Below are 18,981 nucleotides of genomic sequence, written 5' to 3' on the forward strand. Positions count from 1 at the left end.
AAGCTGATAGACATGGATACAAAGCCTAATTCATCTCTCTGCTAGTTTCAAAACAGAAGCCAAGTTAAACTGTCTAGGCTTTATTTTCTCATCTTTAAAATGGGGAGAGAAATATTAACTCAGAGGGTTGTGGGGAGACCTGAATTAGAGTATGCCCATGCAGCAACTGGTGAATGGAAGGTGCTCAAGTCCACAGGTGTGTTCTCACTCCCTCTAGTAACAAAACAGTGCAGTCGGCCTGCCACACTTGCAGTTTACATCCTAGATCCAACCAACTGCAGATCAAAAATGTTCAGAAAAAAACAAATAATAAAAAGCAATAATACAACAATAAAAATTATACAAATAAAAAGCACAGTATAACAGCCATTTAAATAGCACTTACATTGTATTAAGGTATTATAAATAACCTAGAGATTTAGAATATTCGGAAGGATGTGCGTAGGTTACATACAAATTTGACACCATAGTATATGCACCAGAATATATTAGGGACTTGAACATGCGCGGATACGCGCAGATTTTGGTATCCGTGGGGACAGAGTGGGGTGTCCGGGAACCCTGGAGGCTTGTGTTAAAATGCTCTTTGCGGCTCGCTATATTGAAAGGCGGCGCCAGCTGCCGCGGCAGCCGATTACCCGAGTCTCGCTCCTGCATGGCCAGTGAGCCCCTGGCTGGGGCGGGAGCCTCAATGTCTCAGACTGTGCAGACAAAAGGAACTCAACCATTAAGCAAAACATGGGAACTCAGTTTATATGAGTTACAATGAACACCTCAGTGACTCTCTTACAGAAGGCAATAACAGATGGCTTAGAAATTGTGGTTTCACCTCGAAGTCTGCACAGTGATTTAATGTGCCCAATTTGTTTGGATATGTTGAAGAACACCATGACTACAAAGGAGTCTTTACATCGTTTCTGTGCACAGTGCAACATCATAGCCCTTAGAAGTGGCAACAAAGAATATCTTACCTGTTGGAAAAAACTGGTTTCCAAAAGATCACCAAGGCCAGACCCAAAGTTTGATGCACTCATCAGCAAAATTTATCCAAGTCGTGATGAATATGAAGCTCATCAAGAGAGAGTATTAGTCAGGATCAGCAAGCACAATAATCAGCAAGCACTCAGTCACAGCACTGAAGAAGGACTGAAGATAACTGCAGCGAGGCAAGAAACAATAGATTGAAAATGGTAGTGGAGCAGAAGATAACGGTGACAGTTCACACTGTAGTAATGCCTCCACACATAGCAATCAGGAAGCAGGCCCTAGTAACAAATGAACCAAAACAACTGATGATTCTGGGCTTGAGCTTGATAACAACAATGCAGCAATGGAAATTGATCCAGTAATGGATGGCGCTAGTGAAATCGAATTAATATTCAGGCCTCCTCCCACACTTATGGAAAAAGATGACAGTGCACAGACAAGATACATAAAGACTTCTGGTAACACCACTGTTGATTACTTATCCAAGTAGCTGGCTGTGAGGTTAGCTTTAGAAGAACTTTGAAGCAAAGGTGAATCAAACCAGATGAGCCTTGATACAGCCAGTGAGAAGCAGTATACCACTTATATAGTAACAGCCAGTGGCCAGTTCACTGTATTAAATTGCTCTTTTTCTTTGGAATTGGTCAGTGAGAAATACTAGAAAGTGAACAAACCCATGGAACTTTACTATGCACATACAAGGGAGCACAAATGAGCTTTTAAAAACCAATTCTGAGACTGAACTTTTTAATAGTGCATTTCTTTAATATTAAAGATGTACCAGCTGGGCACGGTGGCTCACGCCTGTAATCCCAGCACTTTGGGAGGCCGAGGCGGGCGGATCACAAGGTCAAGAGATCGAGACCACCGTGAAACCTCGTCTCTACTAAAAATACAAAAAATTAGCCGGGCACATTGGCAGGCACCTGTAGTCCCAGCTACTTGGGAGGCTGAGGCAGGAGAATGGCGTGAACACGGGAGGTGGAGCTTGCAGTGAGCTGAGATCGCGCTACTGCACTCCAGCCTGGGCGACAGAGCGAGACTCCGTCTCAAAATAAATAAATAAATAAATAAAAATAAAGATGACTGGCATTACTTTTATGGACAGATCTTGGATATGTTGTTCAGTTTTCTTTCTGAGCCAGACTCGTTTACGCTATTCAAATCTTTTCCCCTTAACTTAAGATTTCCTTTTTGGAAGGGACTGCAATTATTCAGTACTGTTTTCTTTTCTTTAAAAAAAAATACCTGAAGTTTCTTGTGGGTTCCCCCCCCCCCCCCCCCCCACAAAGTGTGGTTCCACTTGGAGCATCCTTTGACCCAGGAATTTTTCCACTTGGAGCATCCTTTGACCCAGGAATTTTTCCACTTGGAGCATCCTTTGACCCAGGAATTTTTCATAGTTTCTGTATTCTTAAAGATTCAGTTGGCTGTCCTTTTCCCGCTCCCCTCAAAAGATTTTTAGTCATACACAATGTTAAATATTATGTATTCCGACTTTTTTTTCCCCCGGAGTCTTGTATATTCATAGTTTTCTATATAAACTGTAGTACCATCATGAAGACCCAAGGCTCAAATTTACTGTCCTTAAAAACAGTTCTCATAGGATTATTCTTTTCATGGTATTTCTTTCATAATATCTCATTTTAAAAAGAAGTTCTTTATGAACTTAATGTCCATTGTCATGCAATGTAATTTTTTTTCCCATTTTTCCCCCATAATTTTGGAATTTCTGGTCCTGGAAAGAATCAAACAAAATCTTACATTCCATGAGAACTTGGTTCATGAACAGATTTTGCTGAAGAAAGAAAAATTAAATTGGGAGTAAAATACAGTCTTCAAGTATTTTTAAAAATGCTCTTTGCTGAGGGAAAACACTGGATTAGTTTGTAATTTTTTAATGTGACCATTAGATGGCAGCATTCAGGCGGGATTTCCTGTATCAGACCAAAGGCTTCTCCCCTCTCCCCACTTCTCCCCAAAACACAGAAACAAGCTATCCTTCCGAGTGCCTCAGCTGGAACAGCAATTGAGGGATACTGTTTGGGAACGCGATTGCCAAGGGCAAAACTAAAAGAATTCTACTAGGTAGAAGAGGGGAATAATAATAAGAGTTGATAGTATTTACATGCACTAGGCATTCACTGTTCTAAGCACTTTTATATATGTTAAAATAAAGTGTAGGTAAATAAATTAACAAAACTCCAGTCCACAAACCCCCGTCTCATATAGAGGGGAGCTATAAAACTTTTTTTTGTTGTTACAGACAGGTCTCACTCTCACCCATGCTGCAGTGCAGTGACATGTGCTTGTAGCTCATTGCAGCCTCCAACTTTTGGGCTCAAGCAATCCTTTTGCCTCAGGCTCCTGAGTAGCTGGGACTACAGGTGCCTGCCACCATGCCGGCTATTTTTTATTTTATAATAAAATAATAAAATACATAATGTATATTTTATATTGTTAAATATAATATTTATATATAAATACAACATAAATACAATGTAATATTAATATAACATTAATATAATTAAAATATAATATTAATATAATTATAATAATAAGGCTGGGCGCGGTGGCTCATGCTTGTAATCTCAGCACTTTGGGAGGCCGAGGCCAACATGGTGAAACCCCATCTCTACTAAAAATAGAAAAAGTAGCCGGGTGTGGTGGCAGGCGCCTGTAATCCCAGCTACTCTGGAGGCAGAGGCAGGAGAATCACTTGAACCCTGGAGGTGGAGGTTGCAGTGGGCCGAGATTGCGCCACAGCACTCCAGCCTGCGCGACAGAGCAAGACTCCATTTCAATAATAATAATAAAAATAAAATAAAATAAAAATAGCCATCATGGTGCCAAGCACCTATAGTCCCAGCTACTCAGGAGGCTGGGCAACCACCTTTGAGAAAAGGCTATCTAGTCACAAATGCTTTTTTTTTTCTTTCTTTCTTTTTTTTTTAATAGAGACAGGGTTTTGCCATGTTGCCCAGACTGGTCTTAAACTCCTGGGCTCAACCTATCTGCCTGCTATGGACTCCCCAAAGTGTTGGGATTACAGGCTTGAGCCACTGGGCCCGGCTTACAAATATTATTATTATTTTTTTTGAGATGGAGTTTTGCTCTTGTTGCCCAGGCTGGACTGCAATGGCATGGTCTAGGCTCACTGCAACTTCTGCCTCCCAGGTTCAAGCGATTTTCCTGCCCCAGCCTCCCGAGTAGCTGGGACTACAGGTGCGTGCCACGACGCCCAGCTGATTTTTGTATTTTTAGTAGAGACAGGGTTTCACCATGTTGGCCAGGCTGGTATCAACCTCCTGACCTCAGGTGATCTGCCTGTGTCAGCCTCCCAAAATGCTAGGATTACAGGCGTGAGCCACTGCACCCGGCATGAAAGAGTGACCTTTGGAAACTGACTGAGTCTGTTCCTCTTCTTGGGAGCTGCTGCTTTTCTTTTTTTTGAGACAGAGCCTTGCTCTGTCACCCAGGCTGGAGTGCATTGGCGCGATCTCGGCTCACTGCAAGCTCCACCTCCCAGGTTCACGCCATTTTTCTGCCTCAGGATCCCGAGTAGCTGGGACTACAGGCGCCCGCCACCACATCCGGCTAATTTTTTGTATTTTAGTAGAGACGGGGTTTCACTGTGTTAGCCAGGATGCTCTCGATCTCCTGACCTCATGATCTGCCCGCCTCAGCCTCCCAAAGTGCTGGGATTACAGGCGTGAGCCACCGCACCCAGCCAGAGGAAGACTCTTAACAAATCTTGTCCATTGGAAAGGCACTGACTCAAATCTGCAGAACAAATCTTACTAAACAAGCATTGTTTACTAGACTTTCTCTGGTCATCTCCCCACTACTTGCCTCCCCATTCCCAGAAACCCAAAACTCCTTTTCTTCTGTTTAGTCTGAGATGTTATATTAGTCCCAGTTCTAACCAGCCCTTGGGGTTACTCATATGGGTGTTTCCACGTATACATGCAAGATGCACAAGTTAGTGAACTTGTTTGCTTTACTCATGCTAATCTGTCTTTTGCCAGACTAGTTTACAGGGACTCAGCTGGAGACCCTAAGATGAGTAAAGGAAAATTACTTCTTTTCTCCCATGCATACGTTTCATCTTGACTCTACTTGGCTTTTTTCCTCTTCATTTTTTGTGAAGGCTGTATGTGTCTGGGCTTCAATATTTTCAAATGTATGGATGAGTTGTTCGTCTTCTTGCAGTATCTTTTTTTTTTTTGAGATGGAGTCTTGCTATGTTGCCCAGGCTGGAATGCAATGGCACGATCTTGGCTCACTGCAACCTCTGCCTCCCGGTTTCGAGCAATTCTCCCATCTCAGCCTCCTGAGTAGCTGAGATTAAGGACACCCGCCATCATGCCCAGCTAATTTTTTGTATTTTTGTAGAGACAGGGGTTTCACCATATTGGCCAGGCTGGTCTCGAACTCCTGACCTCAAGTGATCTACCCACCTCGGCCTCCTAAAGTGGTGGGATTACAGGTGTCAGCCACTGTGCCTGGCCATTGCAGTGTCTTTATATCCAATGCACTCACTTTCTAAAATGCATAGAGGATGTTCTATGTGCTATTCCAGAGGTCATTTTTGCAGAGATAATGGCATTTGAGATAAAACACCCATGGTTTATTTGCTCTTTTCACAAGCTGGCCACTGAGTGAACTTTGGAATTGACTCTGATACCTGTTGGTGTAAAGCTCTGTCCAGGCAGTGCTGGATTACACCATCATGGCCAGCAAAGCCAGGAAACTCCATGTGGAAGGGAAAGGCCTCAGGGAGGTGACCCACTTAAGTGTTTTGCCCAATGCCACAAGGGGGGTCAAAGTCTGACCATTCCAAAAACTTGTTCCTGTTCCCTTGAGCCACCGTGGGATTTCCTCCCATCTTTAATCACTGGCCATCTTAAGCAGTGATTGGAATCGGGTGCATTCCTTCCTTGTCATTCACTCTGTAGCCTTGCACAAACGGGCTGACCTGAGGTTAATTGTTACCTCAGAGGTCACAGGGATCTCCTGGGCTCACATTCCATGCAGTCTTTTCCTGTTTCCCTTCCCTCTGACCTCACCGGGTTGTCTGGTCACAGTGTCCCCACCCCATTTATGACATTTTCTCCTCTTTGGTCTCCAGGACTCTATGCTGCCCTGCCTCCTCTCTCTCAAGACTTCTTTGCTTCCTTAAGGAGCTTTGCTCTCGCCCCTCAAGTATAGGTGACCCTCAAGGTTTGGTTGGATCTGTGTGGTTGAATCCTTTCCCAAACAGCCTGCTTGAACACTGTATGCTAACTCACTTCCCCTCACCCCACCCCTGGAGATAGCTCTGGAGCTCAGATCCCTCAACCTGACCTCTGACCTCCACCACACAGTAGCAACTGGCCTGCTCTGTCCTTCCCCTTCGATGCTCCCACCAACCCCCAAGCTCACCTTTCTGGAGCTAGTCAGCTTCCTACACCCTGGACCCACTCTTCACGGACAGCCCTGTTTCCATTATGGCGGCCAAAACCCTCCCATTTGTTAGACTCAAATCTCAGGAATGACCTTTGATCATTCACCTGTAAGTAGCAGTAAGGGTCTTCATTGCATTTTACTAATATCAAGTAACTGTTTTTTGTTTTGTTTTGTTTTAGACGGAGTCTCACTCTATTGCCCAGGCTGGAGTGCAGTGGCACTATCTTGGCTCACTGCAACCTCTGCCTCCCAGGTTCAAGCATTCTCCTGTCTCAGCCTCCCGAGTAGCTGGGACTAAAGACGCTTGCCACCACGCCTGGCTAATTTTTGTATTTTTAGTAGAGACGAGGTTTCACCATCTTGGCCAAGCTGGTCTTGAACTCCTGACCTCAGGTGATCTGCCTGCCTCGGCCTCCCAAAGTGCTGGGATTACAGGCGCGAGCCACCGTGCCCGGCCAAGTAACTGGTTTTTGTTTGTTTGTTTACAAATAGGACTTTTTATCACTACTAAAAGTCTGAATTTTAAACAGATACTTGAATTGGTGGTTCATATCTATCAGCTCATTCAACTTTAGCACCTGTCTTGTCCCCAGGAGCTTTTCCAGAACTACTGCCTTGACCATGAAGCTCAATGAATTTTCCCAATTCAAACTTGGGCCGCATTTTTTTTTTTGAGATGGAGTCTTGCCCTGTCGCCCAGGCTGGAGTGCACTGGTGCTATCTCAGCTCACTGCAATGTCCGCCTCCTGGGTTCAAGCGATTCTCCTGCTTCAGCCTCCTGCGTAGCTGGGATTACAGGCGTGCCATCACACCTAGCTAATTTTTGTATTTTTAGTAGAGATGGGGTTTCACCATGTTGGTCAGGCTGCTCTCGAAATCCTGACCTGGTAATCCGCCCGTCTCAGCCTCCCAAAGTGCTGGGATTACAGGTGTGAGCTACTGCGCCCCGCATGCATTTTCACTTTTCTAATCAGGACATCAGGCAGAGGATAAATAGACTGGTAAGCCTTTTCTTTGTCTTTTCCAGTGCTATCTGGAATCAATTTATTGACCACCTTTTCAAGTCACTTTTCTGCACCTCTCAGGTCATGTTTTCAGTCATCTCCTTGGCAGACTTGTTGGTATGAGTGTAAGAGGTTTTCTGTATCTGACTGGTTTTTTTTTTTTTTTTGAGACGGAGTCTTGCTTTCTTGCCCAGGTTGGAGTGCAGTGGTGCGACCTTGGCTCACTGCAACCTCTGCCTCCTGCGTTCAAGCAATTCTCCTGCCTCAGCCCCTCAAGTAGCTGGGATAACAGGTATGTGCCAGCACACCCAGCTAATTTTTTTTTTTTTTTTCAGTAGAGACAGGGTTTCACCACGTTAGCCAGGCTGGTCTCGAACTCCTGACCTCAGGTGATCCGCCCGTCTCAGCCTCACAAAGTGCTGGGATTACAGGTGTGAGCCACAGCGCCTGGCCGACTGTTGTGTTTTTTACCGACACAGAATAGGCAAAGCAAATAGTAGTAGTCTTGGTAAGCAAGACATTGGCAGTCTTGACATTAACATGAGCTGCAATCATTGCCCTTTTTTCACCATGGAACACATTTTGTCACTGCTAAGATCCATGCCATGCAAGTTAGGCGTTTTTGCTCTGAACATCCTCGATAATAAGCTTGACTTTTCTAAATGCAACTTCATCATTCAGCAAGGCTCACTTCAAACAAATGACCCTTGAGCAAACAGAGACAATTTTCTTTTCTGGAGTCCTGCTGCCTAGTATTTCCCAATATTTCTTACACTGAACATAGCAGGTGCTTCCACATCATACCAATCTTTCTTAGAAGACGGATTGAATACCTTCTTCTTGGCTCCCTTTTTGCTGCCTTTCATAAGGAGCTTGTTCTTGCCAACCACCAAGTCGCTGCTCGAAGAGCCAGAAAGGTGGAAATGCAACTCATATGAGAATTTAGGCATAGAGGGCAGGGTGTGCCATCTATGTGACCTCTCATGTAGTATCTTCATTGTTAAATTTTTATTTGTCTTTTTTAAGCCTTGCCTAACTAAGCAACACCTTAAGAAATTTGGCTACCAACTCACAACTGTTCCTTTCAATATTTTTGTTTTAAAAAATTTTTCGGGAGTGTATTCCTCCACCGTGATCCCCTCCCCCCACTAATATTAGGCTTAATTATATATATTTTAAAACTTAATTTTGGCCGGGTGTGGTGGCTCATGCCTGTAATCCCAGCATGTTAGGAGGCCGAGGCAGGCGGATCACCTGAGGTCATGAGTTCGAGACCAGCCTGGCCAACATGTTGAAACCCCGTCTCTACCAAAAGTACAAAATATAGCTGGGTGTGGTGGCAAGTGCCTGTAATCCCAGCTACTAGGGGGTGCTGACACAGAATTGCTTGAACCTGGGAGGCGGAGGTTGCAGTGAGCCAAGATCACACCACTGCATTCCAGCCTGGGCGACAGAGTGAGACTCCATCTCAAAAAAGAAAACCCAACTTAATTTTATCTATTTTTTTTTTTTTCTTTTTTTTGAGACGGAGTCTCTTCTCTGTCACCCAGGCTGGAGGGCAGTGGTGCGATCTCGGCTCACTGCAACCTCCGCCTCCCGGGTTCAAGCAATTCTCCTGTCTCAGCCTCCCGAGTAGCTGGGATTATAGGTGTGTGCCACCACACCCGGCTATTTTTTGTATTTTTAGTAGAGATGAGGTTTCGAACTCCTGACCTCAGGTAATTTGCCTGCCTTGGCCTCCCAAAGTGCTAGGATTACAGGCATGAGCCACCATGCCTAGCCTTTTTTTTTTTTTTTAAGAGACAGAGTCTCACTCTGTTGCCCAGGCTAGAGTGCAGTGGTACAATCATAGCTCACTGCACCCTTGAACTCCTGAGCTCAAGTGATCCTCCACCTCAGCCTCCCAAGTAGCTGAGACGACAGGTGCATGTCACCAAGTCTTGCTAATTTTTTCTTTTTTTGAGACAGAGTCTCACTCTGTCGCTCAGGCTGGAGTTCAGTGGCACTATCTCAGCTCACTGCAAGCTCCGCCTCCTGGGTTCACACCATTCTCCTGCCTCAGCCTCCTGAGTAGGTGGGACTACAGGTGCCCGCCACCATGCCCGGCTTTTTGTATTTTTAATAGAGACAAGGTTTCACTGTGTTAGCAAGGATGGTCTCCATCTCCTGACCTCGTGATCCACCCACCTCGGCCTCCCAAAGTGCCGGGATTACAGGCGTGAGCCACCGCGCCTGGCCCTTTTCTTTCTTTCTTTCTTTTTTTTTTTTTTGAGACGGAGTTCCACTGTTGATGCCCAGGCTGGAGTACAGTGGCACGATCTCGGCTCACTGCAATCTCCACCTCCTAGGTTCAAGCAATTCTCTTGCCTCAGCCTCCCGAGCAGCTCGGATTACAGGCACCCACCACCATGCCTAGCTATTTTTTGTATTTTTTAGTAGCGACAGGGTTTAGCCATCTTGGCCAGGCTGGCCTTGACTTCCTGACCTCAGGCAATCCGCCCACCTTGGCCTCCCAAAGTGATGGGATTACAGGCATGAGCCACCGCACCAAGCCAATTTTTTCTTTTTTGTAGAGATGGGGTCTTGCTATATTGCCCAGGCTGGTCTCCAACTCCTGGTATCCAGCAGCTGTCCTGCCTCAAACTCTCAAAGTGCTGGGATTACAGGCATGAGCCACTATGCCTGATCAATCTCTCCTTTTTAAAATGATTGAATTATTAGCATTTAAATGTATAACCATATTAACTTATTCTGACTTAAGAGTCCCAACTTTCTTCTTGACCTATCTGTAAATACAGAAGGTAGAAAACTACAACCCCAGGCCAGGTGTGGTGGCTCATGCTTGTAATCTGAGTACTTTGGGAGGCTGAGGTGGGCAGATCACCTGAGGTCTGTAGTTCAAGACCAGCCTGACCAACATGGAGAAACTCCATCTCTACTAAAAATACAAAATTAGCTGGGCATGGTGGCACATGCCTGTAATCCCAGCTACTCTGGAGGCTGAGGCAGGAGAATCAGTTGAACCCAGGAGGCGGAGGTTGCAGTGAGCTGAGATTGGGCCATTGCACTCCAGCCTGGGCAACAAGAGCAAAACTCAGTCTCAGAAAAACAAAACAAAACAAAACAAAAAGGCAGGGCGCAGTAGCTCACACCTGTAATCCCAGCACTTTGGGAGGCCAAGGCGGGCGGATCACGAGGTCAGGAGGTCGAGACCATCCTGGCTAACACGGTGAAACCCCGTTTCTACTAAAAATACAAAAAAAATTAGCCGGGCGTGGTCGCGGGCATCTGTAATCCTAGCTACTTGGGAGGTTGAGGCAGGAGAATGGAGTGAACCCGGGAGGCGGAGCTTGCAGTGAGCAGAAACCGCCCCACTGCACTCCAGCCTGGGCGACAGAGTGAGACTCTGTTTCAAAAAAAAAAAAAGGCCCGACGTGGTGGCTCAAGCCTGTAATCCCAGCACTTTGGAAGGCTGAGGCGGGCGGATTACGAGGTCAGGAGATCGAGACCGCGGTGAAACCCCGTCTCTACTAAAAATACAAAAAAAAATTAGCCGGGCGCAGTGCAGGCGCCTGTATTCCCAGCTACTTGGGAGGCTGAGGCAGGAGAATGGCGTGAACCCGGGAGGCGGAGCTTGCAGTGAGCCAAGATCGCGCCACTGCACTCCAGCCTGGGCGACAGAGTGAGACTCCGTCTCAAAATAAATAAATAAATAAAAATAAAAATAAAAAAGAAAAGCAGAACCTCCCCGGCAGATAGGTGTGTAAGTGGGTCTTTTTGAAAACCTGTGTAAAAGGATGCCTAGGTGCTGGCTTGTTTCTTCCTAATGGTCCAACCTCTAGCATTCGTGCTCAGCCTAGGGTCTGAGTGGCTGCTCCTGACCTGGATCTTGCAGGAGGAGTTTGCGGAGGTTACACAACTTGCTCAATACCTAGGGGACTGGCATCAAATCAGCTTGAGGCTGCCCATCCATGATATTTAATATAAAGATATGTATCAGAGATTAGGGGGTGGCTAAAATACCCCCCAATTCTCTTATTATGTACCAGACATTACTCTGGATTTATAATACTCACATCTTTTGAACGATATAGTTTTTGCCATTTGATTGATATCTTGTGAGCATTTATTACAAGATTTCAGCCCAGTAAAAGACCAAAGAGGTCTTGATCTTATTGCATCATGTTGATTTACCCAAGTTAGGAACATTGTGATAAAAGCAAATAAAAATAGCAGTCTCTTTAAATATTTGGGTTTGCAAAGACTAACACTCTGGTAGTATAAGAAGAAGAAGGGAAGGAAATGATGACTTATTCAAAACTCACAATGACTGTATTTTACAAATGAGCAACAGAGGCAGAATAAAGTTAAGTAATCTGCTACAATGTACATTTTCAGTAAGTGGCAGAGCCGGGACTCATCCATGGGGATCTTGGTCAGGACTGAGATCCAGCTCCCATTCCCACAGCAAATCGCCATTTACTTGGGGTAGCCCCCTGACTTGGCCAGGGCATGAATATCTTCTGTGCGATTTTTTTTTTTCCGTTAAAAAACACATTGGGCCAGGTGCAGTGGCTCACACCTGTCATCCCAGCACTTTGGGAGGTCAACGTGGGCTGACTGCTTGAGGCCAGGAGTTCGAGACCAGCCTGGGGAACATGGTGAAACTCCATCTCTACAAAAAATACAAAAATTAGCTGGGCATGGTGGTGAGCACCTGTAGTCCTAGCTTCCCAGTGGGGAGGGCAGGTGCTGCTGAGGTGGGAGGATTGCTTGATTCCAGGAAGGCAAGGTTGTGGTGAACCAAGATCGCACCACTGCACTCCAGCTTTGGCAATGGACCAAGACCCTATCTCAAAACAAAACAAAACTAAAAATTCCATTGCATTAAAAAAAAGTTTTATTAAAAACAACAACAACACACTTCAAAGCTGGCAGTGGTGGCATGTGCCTGTATTTCCAGCCACTTGGAAGGCTGAAATGGGAATATCTTTTGAGCCTAGGAGTCAGAGGCTACAATAAGCTATGATCATGTCACTGTACTCCAGCCTGGGTGACAGAGGGAGATCCTGTCTTTAAAACCACACAAAAAAATTGGTTGGGCGCGGTGGCTCACGCCTGTAATCCCAGCACTTTGGGAGGCCAAGAAAGGCGGATCACCTGACGTCAGGAGTTTGAGACCAGCCTGGCCAACACAGTGAAACCCCATCTCTACTAAAATAGAACAATTAGCCAGGTATGGTGGCATGGGCCTGTAGTCCCAGCCACTCGGGAGGCTGTGGCAGGAGAAACGCTTGAAATCGGGAGTCGGAGGTTGCAGTGAGCCGAGATCGCGCCACTGCACTCCAGTCTGGGCAACAGTATTTTTTTTGAGACACAGTCTTGCTCTATCACCCAGGCTGGAGTGCAATGGTGCGATCTCGGCTCACTGCAACCTTCGCCTCCCAGGTTCAAGTGATTCTTCTGCCTCAGCCTCCTGAGTAGTTTGGATTACAGATGCCCACCACCATGCCCGGCTAGTTTTTGTATTTTTAGTAGAGACGGGGGTTTCACCATGTTGGTCAGGCTGGTCTCAAACTCCAAGCCTCAGGTAATCTACCCGCCTTGGCCTCCCAAAGTGCTGGGATCACAGACAGGAGCCACCGGGCCTGGTGCTAAAAAATGTAAATATAAATAGAGTTTCAAGGAAAAGAGCTAGAACCAAAAAAAGAGTATTTTCTATTGGATCTATAGAAAGAGCAGTACCTATTATTTATGCAGTGAAACTTACAATTTGAATGAGACAGTTCAGAGCCATGGGGTTGTGTTGAGTCACTGGCCAGCTGTACATTAAAATCCTGATACACACACACACAAACACACAAAATAATAGCCAGGTGTGGAAGCAAATGCTCTGTGCACATTGCCTGTGCGTCCTGTCCTTAACAGTAAATTAGTGGCCTCTGGGCTTTGAATCAGTCTTTGGCTTTCTGTCCTTTCACAATCCTGTGCTGGTCAATGAGATACTTGAAGGCGGGTCCCCCTCTAGTGCATTTTCTCTACCACCCGTGACCACAGTTATCTTTTCGAATCTGCCTTTCCTCTTTAATTGTAATAAACGAAGAAGTATCTACTTCATAAATTTGCTCTTCGATAAATCCAAGGACTCTAGCTGGACACTCACAGGGCCAGTTAAGAGCTGAGTGGATTTTCTCTTTAAAGGAAGTCATACTGAGTTGTTAATGAGGCTTGGCATGGCAGTAATTGCTTTCAAAGGAGAAACTAGTTAACACAAATGTATCTTTAATTAGCTTATAGTGGGAAGTGATATTTTTGGACAGGGCCCCTGGTATCCCTCCATTCCCTCCTTCCCCACTTCACACTTAGCCAGCCAGGAAAGAATATTAAGGTACCAACCTTGCATCTAAATCCTTTATAATTCTGCTTCTCTTGGGAAAGAAAGTATCACCTGGGAGCTAGTCCTGCTTGGCTGTTTTATTAGGAATCCAGAATCTGCACATGTCATATCTCATCTTTAGTAAAAGAAACTGAGAGGTCACAGCATGGCATTAAACCTAGTGCAATAACATTGACATTCATATAGAAACTTCACTTCAGGCTGGGTGCGGTGGCTCACGCCTGTAATCCCAACACTCTGGGAGGCTGAAGCAGGCAGATCACTTGAGGTCAGGAGTTTGAGACCAGCCTGGCCAACATGCTGAAACCCTGTCTCTACTAAAAATACAAAAATAAGGCCGAAAGCAGTGGCTCACACCTGTAATCCCAGCACTTAAAGGAGGCCGAGGCTGGCGGATCACCTGAGGTTGGGAGTTCGAGACCAGCCTGACTAACATGGAGAAACCCCGTCTCTACTAAAAATACAAAATTAGCTGGGCGTGGTGGCACATGCCTGTAATCCCAGCCACTTGGGAGGCTGAGGCAGGAGAATCACTTGAACCCGGGAGGCAGAGGTTACGGTGAGCTGAGATCGCGCCATTGCACTCCAGCCTGAGCAACAAGAACAAAACTCCGTCTCAAGAAATAAAAAATAAAATAAAAATACAAAAATTAGCTGGGTGTGGTAGTGTGTGCCTGTAATCCCAGCTACTAAGGAGACCGAGGCAGGAGAATCACTTAAACCCCAGAGGCAGAGGTTGCAGTGAGCTGAGATCGCACCACTGCACTCTAGCCTGGGAGACAGAGAGAGACTCCATCTCAAAAAAACGAAAAAAAAAAAAAAGAGGCTTCTTCACTTCTGCCTGGTATCTCACACTCATTTAGGAGCACTCTTGGAAAAATAAAAAACAGTAATGTGACAGAAATTGTAGGGCTTGGGATCTACATGCTAAATCCTGGCTTCCACCCCTCCTTCCTGGCTCTGTGGTCTCAGAATCTTAAGCAAGTCACTTCACTTCTCTGGAATTTATTAATGTGTTTGAAAGTACTGGGCACATAGTAGGCCCTTTGTAAATATTAGTTTCTTTCTGCCTATAATTGGGATCTGCGAGGAAATGCATGCTAAACTCAGGAATGGAGATTGGATTAAGAGTCCTTGTTGAGTGCTGTAGGGAAGGAAAAATAATTTTCTCTTGGCATTTCACTGTCCTTAGTTGGAATGAACCCCTGTAAACAAAAACCAGATGAATGAGAGAAAAACAGAAGTTCATTAGCCTGAATATTTTGTGTATATAGGGGAGACATGCAGGGAAAAATGAGTAAATCTCCCGGAGTAAAAAAAATCTCAAAGAGGTGGCTTTGAATTCAGGCTTAAATACTTGAGACGAAGAAAGAACGGTGTGGGTACAGTCCTGGGGCAGGTGACTGGGAAAATCACCTAAAGGGTAAGGTTTGTTACACAGATTTAAGTTGATGCATTCTCCATTGATTAGTTTCTAGAGGGCGCTGTGGCCCATGCCAGTAATCCCTGCTACTCTGGGGGCTGAGGTGGGAGGATCTCTTGAGGCCAGGAGTTCAAGACTGGGCTGGGCAAGATGGTGAGATTTACCTCCACTACTACACAAAAGATGACATGGATCAACAGATGTTTTCTTCTAGCCATAAGACAATGACAATCTCTAATGAGATAAAATAGTGGTACATGAAAAGCGTATGCATTTTTATAAGAAACTCATGTCAGCTAACTGTATGGTAAAGTTAGGCTACCTTCTTTCTTCTAGATTCTCAGATACGTAAGAGCTCAACCTAAAGACTCAGGTTTTTAGAGTTTAAACAGTTCAAGCCAACTATGCACAGGGAATTTTTGAAACTTTTGCAGAAACTATAAGCTACTAGGAATTACTCCCCAAATCATGGCTGTAATGAGCTTTAGATGTGTTCATTTGACATAAGAGAGGAAATCCATCAGAGTTCAAGTAGGAAAACAGAAATCACTCCAGGTATTTCAAGCAGAGGGTTTGAACTGGGGAATCGGGTGTTTGTAATAATGTTGAAGAACAGGAAGTCAAGGGAAGCTGCCAGTGGCTTCCAAGTTTACAGGGTTGCTGTGGTGCTAATAGTCAGTCAGTTGTGGCTGTCAGACAGGAAAAAAACCACAAAACAAAAAAACAACTACATTGACATTTCAACCACAGCCCACAGAAGTGGGCCAGGACATGTATTCTGAGCATAAACAGTTTGACTGTTAGGAAAAACACTCTTCCCTCTACACTTTTTTTTTTTTTCAGACAGAGTTTTTCTCTGTTGCCCAGGCTGGAGTGTAGTGGCACGATCTTGGCTCACTGCGACATCTGCCTCCCGGGTTCAAGCGATTCTTCCGCCTCAGCCTCCCGAGTAGCTGGGATTACAGGTGCCTGCCACCATGCCTGGCTAATTTTTGTATTTTTAGTAGAGACAGGGTTTCATCATGTTGGCCAGGCTGGTCTCGAACCCCTGACCTCAGGTGATCCACCCGCCTCAGCCTCCCAAAGTGTTGGGGTTACAGGTGTGAGCCACTGCGCCCAACCTCTTTCCTGTATACTCTCACACAACACTTGTGACATCAGATGTGTAGGGGTTTTTACCACCACATCAGGCAATTCTATGGCAAATACCAATTGCGTGGCCTATAATTCACTTCAATTCTGACACTATCTAACTGGAGATAGTGTCAGATCCCACAGGTAAAGGGCTCAGTCCCACAGGCTGCCTCCACTTCAGACACCAATTGTAAGTCCCACTTGCGACCTACTGGCTATAAATTGGGGGTCCCACGATCCCTTTCTAAGGTTCAATAATTTGCTAGCATAACCCATATAACTCAGGAAAACATTTTATTGTATCGATACATTTATGTATCGACTGCATAGGGTGTTTTAAAGGATATGGATGAATAACTGGATGAAGAGGTACATAAAGCAAGGTCCAGAAGGGCCCCAAGCACAGGACCATCTGTCCCTGTGTACTTGGGGTGCACTACCCTCTCATCACCTCCACCTGTTCAACAACGTGGACGCTCATAAAATCTTGTCTTTCAGGGTGTTTGTGGAGCTGAATTAAACTCTAGCTCCCTTCCCCTTCACTCTTTCCTGGAGGTTGGTGGGTGGGCTGAAAGTTTCGACCCTCTAATTACTTGGTCCTTCTGGTGACCAGCCCCATCTTGAGGCTATCTAAGGACACCCATCTTAAGCCACCTCATTAGCATCAACTCAGGTGTGATCAAAGTGGCTCCTTATAAATAACAAAAGACACTCCCAGCACTCAGGAAATTCCAAGGGTTTTAGGAACTTTGTACCAGGAACCAGGTAAAATATTTATTATGCCAGAATTCTCTTCTAAACTAGAAGATTTTAATAAGAACCAGAGTGTCATAGTACTCAGAATCATATCAAGGGCCAGGTACCATGGGCTCATGCCTGTAATCCCAGCACTTTAGGAGGCCCAAGCAGGAAGGTCACTTGAGGCCAGGAGTTCAAGACCAGCCTGGGCAACAAAGTAAGACCCCTGTCTCAACAAAAATAAAAAACAAAATAAAATAAAAACAAAACCCAAAGAAACAAAAAACAAAATTCTATGAAAAACCAACTCAAATTGGATGAGAAAGAAGAACAGATGGAAATTTTAGAACTGAAAAATATAGACACATAAATAATTAAACATCAAAATCTATGACTGGGCTTAACAGTAGAATGGAAAGGACAGAGGAAAGAATCAGTGAATGCATATGTAAAGCAATAGCAATTACCCAATCCGAACAACAGAGAGAAAACAGAAAAACGTGAAGAGATCTTCACGGACATGTGGGACTGTGACAAACGATCTACCATTCATGCTACAGAAGCCTCAGAACAGAGGACAAAGAGGGCAAGGCTGAAAAAGTAATCAAGAAATAATGATTGAGGCTGGGTGCCATAGCTCATGCCTGTAATCCCAGCACTTTAGGAGGCCCAGGTGGGCAGACTGCTTGAGCCCAGGAGTTCAAGACCAGCCTCCGTCTCTAAGAAGAAAAAAAAAAAAAAAAAAAAAAGACGAAAACTAGTCAGGTGTGGTGGCATGTGTCTGTAGTCCCTGAAACTGGAGAGGCTGAGGTGGGAGGATTGCTTGAGCCCAGGAGTTTGAGGCTGCCGTGAGCCACAATCACACTACTGCACTTTAGCCTAGTGATGGAGCAAGACCCTGTCTCTAATGTAAGAAAACAACAACAACAACAAAGGCCAGACACAGTGGCTCACGCTTGTAATCCCAGCGCTTTGGGAGGCCAAGGTGGGCAGATCACCTGAGGTCAGGAGTTTGAGACTAGCCTGGCCAACATGGTGAAACCCCGTCTCTACTACAAATACAAAAATAGTCGGGCATGGTGGTGCATGCCTGTAATCCCAGCTACTCTGGAGGCTGAGGCAGGAGACTCACTTGAACCCAGGAGGCGGAGGTTGCAGTGAGCCAAGTTCATGCCACTGCACTCCAGCCTGGGAGACAGAGTGAGACTTTGTCTCAAAAAAAAAGAGAGAGAGAAGAAATAATGGTTGAAAATGTCTGGAATTTGGCAAAAAATAAATAAATCTACAGATTTAAGAGCTCTAAATGAACATTAGACAACATAAGCCTAATGAAATCCATGCCAAGTCACATCACAGTCAAACTTGTCATGAACTTCAGACTCCTGAATACTAAAGGCAAGAAGAAAATCCTGAAAGAAGCAAAAGAGAAATTACATCCCTAGAGGTTAAACTATTTGAGTGACAACAGATTTCTCACTGAAACAATGGAGGCCAAAAGGAGGTGGCATGGTGTTTTTCAAGTGCTGAAAGAAAATAACTGTTAACACAGAATTCTATATCCCACAAAAATATCCTTCAATAATGAAGGGAAATTGAGTCATTCTCAATTGGTCGCCAACTTCAAAAAAAATGTTGAAAGGAATTTCTCTAGCCGGGTGAGGTGGCTCACGCCTGTAATCCCAGCACTTTGGGAGGCTGAGGCAGGCAGATTACCTGAGGTTGGGAGTTTGAGACCAGCCTGACCAACATGGAGAAACCCCGTCTCTACTAAAAATACAAAATTAGCTGGGCATGGTGGTGCATGCCTGTAATCCCAGCTACTCAGGAGGCTGAGGCAGGTGAATTGCTTG

The 18,981-nt window shown here is 45.1% G+C and overlaps 1 protein-coding gene and 1 pseudogene across 1 annotated transcript in view; one reads left to right on the plus strand and one right to left on the minus strand.

Moving 5' to 3' along the window:
• Positions 1–631: 631 nt before the first annotated feature.
• LOC473139 (E3 ubiquitin-protein ligase RING2-like) lies at positions 632–1,702 on the plus strand (annotated as a pseudogene).
• The window catches only part of LOC129136016 (uncharacterized), a 30,942-nt gene continuing 13,012 nt past the window's right edge, over positions 1,052–18,981 (minus strand). Inside the window, exon 5 of the mRNA XM_063787350.1 lies at positions 1,052–1,156. The gene's annotated coding sequence lies outside the window, so the exon portion shown is untranslated. The remainder of the gene's footprint in view (positions 1,157–18,981) is intronic.

Source organism: Pan troglodytes, chromosome 11 (genome assembly GCF_028858775.2).
Source record: "Pan troglodytes isolate AG18354 chromosome 11, NHGRI_mPanTro3-v2.0_pri, whole genome shotgun sequence".
NCBI classification, from domain to species: Eukaryota; Metazoa; Chordata; class Mammalia; order Primates; family Hominidae; genus Pan; species Pan troglodytes.